The 7665-nt window shown below is 44.1% G+C and overlaps 1 pseudogene; it reads right to left on the reverse strand.

Moving 5' to 3' along the window:
• Positions 1–856: 856 nt before the first annotated feature.
• LOC110144985 (phosphatidylethanolamine-binding protein 1 pseudogene) lies at positions 857–1390 on the reverse strand (annotated as a pseudogene).
• Positions 1391–7665: the final 6275 nt, after the last annotated feature.

Genomic DNA, 7665 nt, shown 5'->3' on the forward strand with positions numbered 1-7665 from the left:
ACAGACTTTTGGATTTCTGATAACCTCTTACCCAGCCCTGCTGCTCATCTAGATGGCCAGGCTTTAACAGCAAAGCGACTTCTTCTCTGAGCTTTTTCCAGTATTACTCTTTAAAGGAGCCAGAGCAGGACACTTCAGTGTCCATCCTGAGACATCTCAGCAACCATCCTGAGATGTTAAGGGTTAGTGGACATGCCAGCCCCTGGTTGTTTTGGTGAGACAAGGCCATGAAAACACATGCCAGTAGGTGCTTTCACACACAATTCTGTGCTCAGGCTCACAAAGGTGGAGGCAATCAATCTCTTTTTTGTTTTCAACCTCCCGTAGAGATTCTTTGGTGGCTCAGACAGTAAACCGTCTGCCTACAGTGCGGGAGACCCAGGTTCGATCCCTGGGTCGGAAAGATTCCCCTGGAGAAGGAAATAGCAACCCACTCCAGTATTCATGCCTGGAAATTCCCACGGACTGAGAAGCCTGCGGGCTACAGTCCATGGGGTCGCAAAGAGTCGGACACAAGTGAGCGACTTCACTTCTTCAAAGATTTTTTGAAGCTCTAATACTGCAGGCCTGGTCTTTTTACCAGAATTTTTTTTCTTCTTTTAAGTCTGGGTTGTTGTTCTTGTATTAACATTTTGACAAACCCCATCACAGTACCAAAGAATCCCCCTACCAAAACGGAGTTCAAATTTGATCAAAACATACACCCCCTAAAACTACACAAGACAAGCAAAAGGAAAGAAAAGTCACCCTAAATCTAAATCTGACCCCTCGGGGCTTGGGCAGGGAGATGGGGAAATCGACATGCATCGCTAAACTGAAACACTGTCTGGGAACTCTGGGACAGAGTCCAACTCCTCTACACCCCAGACAGCTGCTCCTAGAGTTTGGGCACATAATCGTCCCATTCAGCCTGGTAACACGTGCGGCCACTAGGGTCCAGAGCACATACTTTTTGCGGAAAGAGGCCACCTTGAATTTGCCACAGTGGTCTCCAGATCAGTTGCCGAGAATGGGATCGTCACCATACTCGTAAACCAGGCAGACGTTGCGGTGCAGGCCTGTGCCCTTGGGAGGCCTAGAGCCCACATAATCGGAGAGAACTGTGACTGCTGATGTCGTTGCCCTTCACGTTGACCACCAGGAAATGGTGTCATTCCCTGTATTTGGGGTCCTTCCTGCTGGGAGCACCGGGTCTGTCAAGACCAAGGTGTATAATTTACCTGGATCAAGGTCATCCCATGTAATGCTAGTGGGCCGGTTCTTAACCTGGGTGGGTGTCAGCACTTTGCACAGTTCGTTGACCTCCGCCGGGCGGCAGAGGGTGCTGCGGCCTCTCATCGACTTCCTGCAGGCTCAAAGACCCGGACCACTTGCTGAGGTCCAGTGGCATCGCGGAGCTCAGCGGGTTAGACAGCAGGGAAAGCGGCTTATGGATTCGCGCAGGGTAGGAGCACGGATTCACAGCAGTCTGCAAACTGTGCGGTGGAGTGCATGCACCAGAGTCACCGCCCCAGCCCATCACGCTCCTCCAGTCACCGGCGGGGAGGGGCCCCACTCTGCTCTCTGATCGGCCCAGCACGGTAGTGCCTCTTTTTATTTTTGTATTGAAGGATAATTGCTTTATAGAATTTTGTTTCCTGTCAAACCTCAACATGAATCAGCCACAGGTACACATATACCCCTCCCTTTTGAACCTCCCTCCCATCTCCCTCCCCATCCCACCCCTCTAGGTTAATACAGAGCCGCTGTTTGAGTTTCCTGAGCCACACGGCAAATTCCCCTTAGCTATCTATTTTACATATGGTAATGTAAGTTCCATGTTACTCTTTCCATACATCTCACCCTCTCCTCCCCTCTCCCCATGTCCGTAAGTCTATTCTCTATGTCTGTCTCTCCATTGCTGCCCTGTGAATAAATTCAGTACCATTTTTCTAGATTCCATATATGTGCATTAGAACACAATATTTATATTTCTCTTTCTGACTCACTTCACTCTGTATAGTGGGTTCTAGGTTCATCCACCTCAAATGTGTTCCTTTTTATGGCTGAGTAATATTCCATTGTGTATATGTACCACTACTTCTTTATCCATTCATCTGTCGATGGACATCTAGGTTGCTTCCATGTTCTAGCTATTGTAAATAGTGCTGCAGTGAACAATGGGATACATGTGTCTTTTTCAACCCTGGTTTCCTCAGGGTATATGCCTAGGAGTGGGAATGCTGGGTCATATGGTGGTTTTATTCCTAGTTTTTTAAGGAATCTCCATACCATCCTCCATAGTGGCTGTATCAATTTACATTCCCACCAACAGTACAAGAGCCTTCCCTTTTCTCCACAATCTCTCCAGGATTTATTGTTTGTAGACTTTTTGATGATGGCCATTCTGAACAGTGTGAGGTGATATCTCACTGCAGTTTTGATTTGCATTTCTCTAATAATGAGTGATGTTGAGCATCTTTTCATGTGTTTATTAGACATCTGTATGTCTTCTTCAGAGAAATGTCTGTTTAGGTCTTTTTCCAACTTTTTGATTGGGTTGTTTTTCGGGCATTGAGTTGTATGAGCTGCTTGTATATTTTGGAAATTAATCCCTTGTCAGTTGTTTCAATTGCTATTATTTTTTCCCATTCTGAGGGTTGTTCTTTCACCTTGCTTATAGTTTCCTTTGCTGTGCAAAAGCTTTTAAGTTTAATAAGGTCCCACTTGTTTACTTTTGTCTTTATTTCCATTACTCTAGGAGATAGGTCATAGAGGATCTCACTTTGATTTATGTCATTGAGTGTTCTGCCTATGTTTTCCTATAAGAGTTTTATAGTTTCTGGTCTTACATTTAGGTCTTTAATCCATTTTGAGTTTATCTTTGTGTATGGTGTTAGGAAGTGTTCTAATTTCATTCTTTAACATGTAGCTGTCCAGTTTTCCCAGAAACATTTATTGAAGAGGCTTTCTTTGCTCCATTATATATTCTTGCCTCCTTTGTCAAAAATAAGCTACCCATAGGTACATGAGTTTATTCTGGGCTTTCTATCTTGTTCCATTGGTCTATATTTCTGTTTTTGTGCCAGGACCATACTGTCTTGATGACTGTAGCTTTGTAGTATAGTCTGAAGTCAGGAAGGTTGATTCATCCAGCTCCATTCTTCTCAAGACTGCTTTGGCTATTCGGGGTCTTTTGTGTTTCAATATGAATTGTGAAATTGTTTGTTTTAGTTCTGTGAGAAATGCCATTGATAATTTGATAGAGATCACATTGAATCTGTAGATTGTGTTTGGTAGTATAGTCATTTTCACAATATTGATTCTTCCTACCCAGGAACATGGAATATCTCTCCATCTGTTTATGTTGTCTTTGATTTCTTTCATTAGTGTCTTATAATTTTCTGTGTACAGTTCTTTTATCTCCTTAGGTAAGTTTTTTTTCCTAGATATTTAATTCTTTTTGTTGCAATGGTAAATGGGATTGATTCCTTAATTTCTTTCTCTGATTTTTCATTGTTTTTTATTTCCAGTATTCTTTTTTTTTTTATTCTTTTTTTTTTTCCATTTATTTTTACTAGTTGGAGGCTAATTACTTTACAGCATTGAAGTGGTTTTTGTCATACATTGAAATGAATTAGCCATGGATTTACATATATTCCCCATCCCGGTCCCCCCTCCCACCTCCCTCTCCACCCCATCCCTCTGGGTCTTCCCAGTGCACCAGGCCTGAGCACTTGTCTCATGCATCCAACCTGGGCTTTCATTGTTAGTATATATAAATGCAAGTGATTTCTGTGTATTGGTTTTGTATCCTGAAACTTTGCTAAATTCACTGATTAGCTCTAGTAACTTTCTGATACTATCTTAAGGGTTTTCCATGTACAGTATCATGTCACCTGCAAACAATGAGAGCTTTATTTCTTCTTTTCTGATCTGGATTCCTTTTATTTCTTTTTCTTCTCTGATTGTTGTAGCTAAGACTTCCAAAACTATGTTGAATAATAGTGGTGAAAGTGGACGCCCTTGTCTTGTTCGTGATCTTATGGGGAATCCTTTCAGTTTTTCACCACTGAGAATAATGTTAGGCTTATCATATATGGCCTTTACTATGTTGAGGTAGGTTCCTTCTATGCCCATTGTTTGAAGAGTTTTAATCATAAATGGGGGCTGAATTTTGTCAAAGGCTTTTTCTGCATCTATTGAGATGATCATATGGTTTTTATCTTTCAATTTGTTAACATGGTACATCACAGTGATTGATTTATATATACTGAAGAATCTTTGCATTCCTGGAATAAACCTAACTTGGTTGTGGTGTATGAGCTTTCTGATGTGTTTCTGAATTCTGTTTGCTAAAATTCTGTTGAGGATTTTTGCATCTATGTTCATCAGTGCAAGCACTTTTTGAACCAGTTATGAGTCAGCAGCAGGATCCAAACAAATACATAAACAAGAAATGATCAGAACACATTTTCTGGCCTGGCAGAACCTAGGGTCTGTTGGGAGTGTACCAGAAAATAAGCAGTACAGTTGGGCGTGATGCCTGCTGTGATGGGGAAGAAAAATATGCCTGAAGAACTCTGAAGCACTACCTAAGCCAGGCCTCAAGGACCAGGGAAGGCTCTCCTGCTCAAGGAATGTCTGAGACCCGTAGTATGAGAAGAAGCTACTCTCCCTGATGAAACAGCAGTGCTGTCTGATTAGGCAGTGCATGGAGCATAAGCAGCGGCCCAAGATGGGAAATACCAAGTCATTCTGAGAGGCTGGAGAAGAGTCTGAGATGGAAAGGAGCAAAATAAGCCCAGAAAAGACATGCAGAATCATGCAGTTGCCTTCGGGTACTATCCAAAGAGCTAATGAGCAGACCCAGAAAAATGTAAAGGATGAAGATGTGATCAGATTTGTGTTGTAGGAAAATCATCTTCAGGTGGCATTTAGAAGATCAAAGAGAGAGTGTGGAGCTGCAGGCAGGAGAGCAATGCAGAGACATGCTACACAGTGGCGCTGGTGGACCAGGCAGTGCAGTGGAGGAAGGGGCAGAGGGCACCAGGGTGAGGGGGTGCTCCATGCTCAAAGGCCCACGCTGTAGCAAGACCACTGATATGCAGTAACAGAAACATGGAGTGAGGCCCTGGCCACGCATACCGGGAGCTGCATCCAGTGGACCTAGGATCCTGTCCTTTTCTCAGGGTGCCAGGATGTTCCCTTCCCCAGGTGTCCTACCCATGGGACAAGCCACTTTCCGAGCATCAGCAGCCTTGGCACTTGGTGAGTCATTCTCATGTTCCATCCTGCAAACCACATCTGGGGATGTGAGAGGAAGCAGGACCTCTGCTCAGTTTCCAGAAGGACTACAATAGGACAGCCTCCCAAGGACATGAGCACTGCTGCCTCGGGTTCCCTTTCCACTGCTGCTGAGGGGAGTTCCTGGGAGGCCTGCAAGCAGTGGGCACTGCCAGATTAGCATCCTCCGTGGGCATTGGTAAAGGAAGGAAAAAGTGGTAAATGGAGGAAGAATGGCCCTTGCTATGTGGGCTTTGGGCAGAGGTGCTGGTTGAAGCAGGCAAAGGGGCAGAGGGCAACTCACCAGGAGAGGATCTCTAAGGGCCACTTGAGGGCATTTCACAGACCCTCCCCTGGGCTTCCTTCCTTGAGTGTAGACTCAAGGGTAGCTCTGAGAACTCCTAAGGGGCCCCTAAAGGCAAGGCCTCAGGTAGACTTTGGCAATCTCCCCAAGCAGGCAGCATGGACAGCAGCCAAGGGCTGATGCAGCTGCTCAGTCAGTTTCCTGGAGGGGCGCATGCAATGCAACCAAGCTCATTGTGAACAGGGATGCGAGGGTGGACTCAGCATCCCTTGAACCTCAAGACCTGCAGGCAAGTCTCTAGCTCTATCCTGCTGATGCCTTCTGATTCCACTATCTGTCTTTTTAACCTCAGAAAAGACATCCCTGCTATTTTTCTTATTCCTTAGCTAACTCCTATCAGATGAATTCATCCACCCTCTCTCTCTGAAGGCTTCTTGGGCAGTTGAGATGCTTCTCCTAGGTAGGTGGCTTCTCTCTCCATCATTTGCTTCTCAGGGGAAGGTGGGAACTCCTATCATGATCACAATGTTGTCACCCCATATAACAACTTATTTTATTAATGAAATGATTAGGATTAAATTAGGAAATGTTTTTATTATATTGAATTCCTCATTTTCTTTAATTGCATTTTTATTTCATCTTTCATCCATTAATCATTTATGAAAGTTACTTCTTGATTCCACTAATTATGCATTTTTAAAAACTCTATTGCACCCCAGTCAGAAAATATGACTTCGACTCTTTTATACTCTTGGGAACATAAGGAGATTTTCCTGGCGGCGTACGCTCTCATCCACTTTTTAATCCTTGATTTGATTTATCTCCTAGTCAGCCGAAATATATCTTATAGCAGTTTATGGGAAGAATAAGAAAGTGACATGCTTTCTAAACCATTGCATTCCTGAAAGTTATCTTTTTACAGCTTCACACATGAACGACAATTTAGCTGAAGGTAGAATTCTTGGGTCACCACCTTCTTCATCTAAACCTCTGGAGATGGTGGTTCTGTGTTGGAGTGAAATTCAAGGTGACTGGCTGTTTATTCTTCTGTAGGTACACTGTTCTTCTGTTGGGTTGCTTACAGGAAATCTTTTTTAAATTCCTTTAAATCATTCTCTTATTTTATCCTCGAAGGTACCCAGGGATACCTCAGAGGAGGTGAGACACCATGCGGAGAGATGAGGGAGGTGCTGATGGAAATTCTGTGGTTTCTGGGACGCCTTCTCCGCAGGGACCACACTTTCCATAGTAATTTTTCCAGCTACACCAAATATTAACAACAAGCATGATAACTCAGTCATGTGCTCCTGTGCTCTCATTTCCCCTCCACGGGCAGAGCTTTATTATAAATCAATAGGATTTCTACAGAAAGGGCAAAAGTAACATGTGTGGGATCGAGGAAATAATAAGTTGAACCTTGAAAAGAATTTTCCTCTTTGTATGATATTTTTCCCTGAGAGCTCCTTGTCTCAACAACAGATGCTGCTTTTCTCATGCCCAATTCCCTCTGAATGTTGCCTCTGTCCTCACCTGAATATAGCAGGTTGGAATCCCCATAACACAACTGTTATGGGCATCCCAGGTGGCGCTAGTGGTAAAGAACCTGCCTGCCAATACAGGAGACATAAGAGATGCAGGTTCGAGAACTGCTGGTGCCCTGAACCACCCCTCACCCCAAGTCTTCTACTACTAGACGACATGACTGTACTCCAAGACCTAGAGAGTGTATCCCAGGAAAAGGATCAGAAGAAAAAAAGGTACCATACTTGTGGAGAGTGTCTTGCTGAAAATAGGACTTGCCTCAGGATGCTGGGCAATAGGACCTTGCTATAGGACATCTGCTTCATTTTCCAGAAGGAAAATGAAGGCTGCAGGACAGCCTCCAGGGAAACCACTGCCCAGCTTTGGTAAGAACCCCTCCCCCACTGCTCTGTGAATGCCATATGGTGCACTCCTGGGAGAGAATTCATACGGCAACCCTGCTACAGGAAGCCCCAGGCCTGTGAAGGTAAGTCAAAGGAGACCTGACATTGCTACATGGCATAGCTAGGCTGAGAAGCAAGGGTGAAACCTTAACTTCTCAGCTAATATCTGTT

Source organism: Odocoileus virginianus, chromosome 7 (genome assembly GCF_023699985.2).
Source record: "Odocoileus virginianus isolate 20LAN1187 ecotype Illinois chromosome 7, Ovbor_1.2, whole genome shotgun sequence".
NCBI classification, from domain to species: Eukaryota; Metazoa; Chordata; class Mammalia; order Artiodactyla; family Cervidae; genus Odocoileus; species Odocoileus virginianus.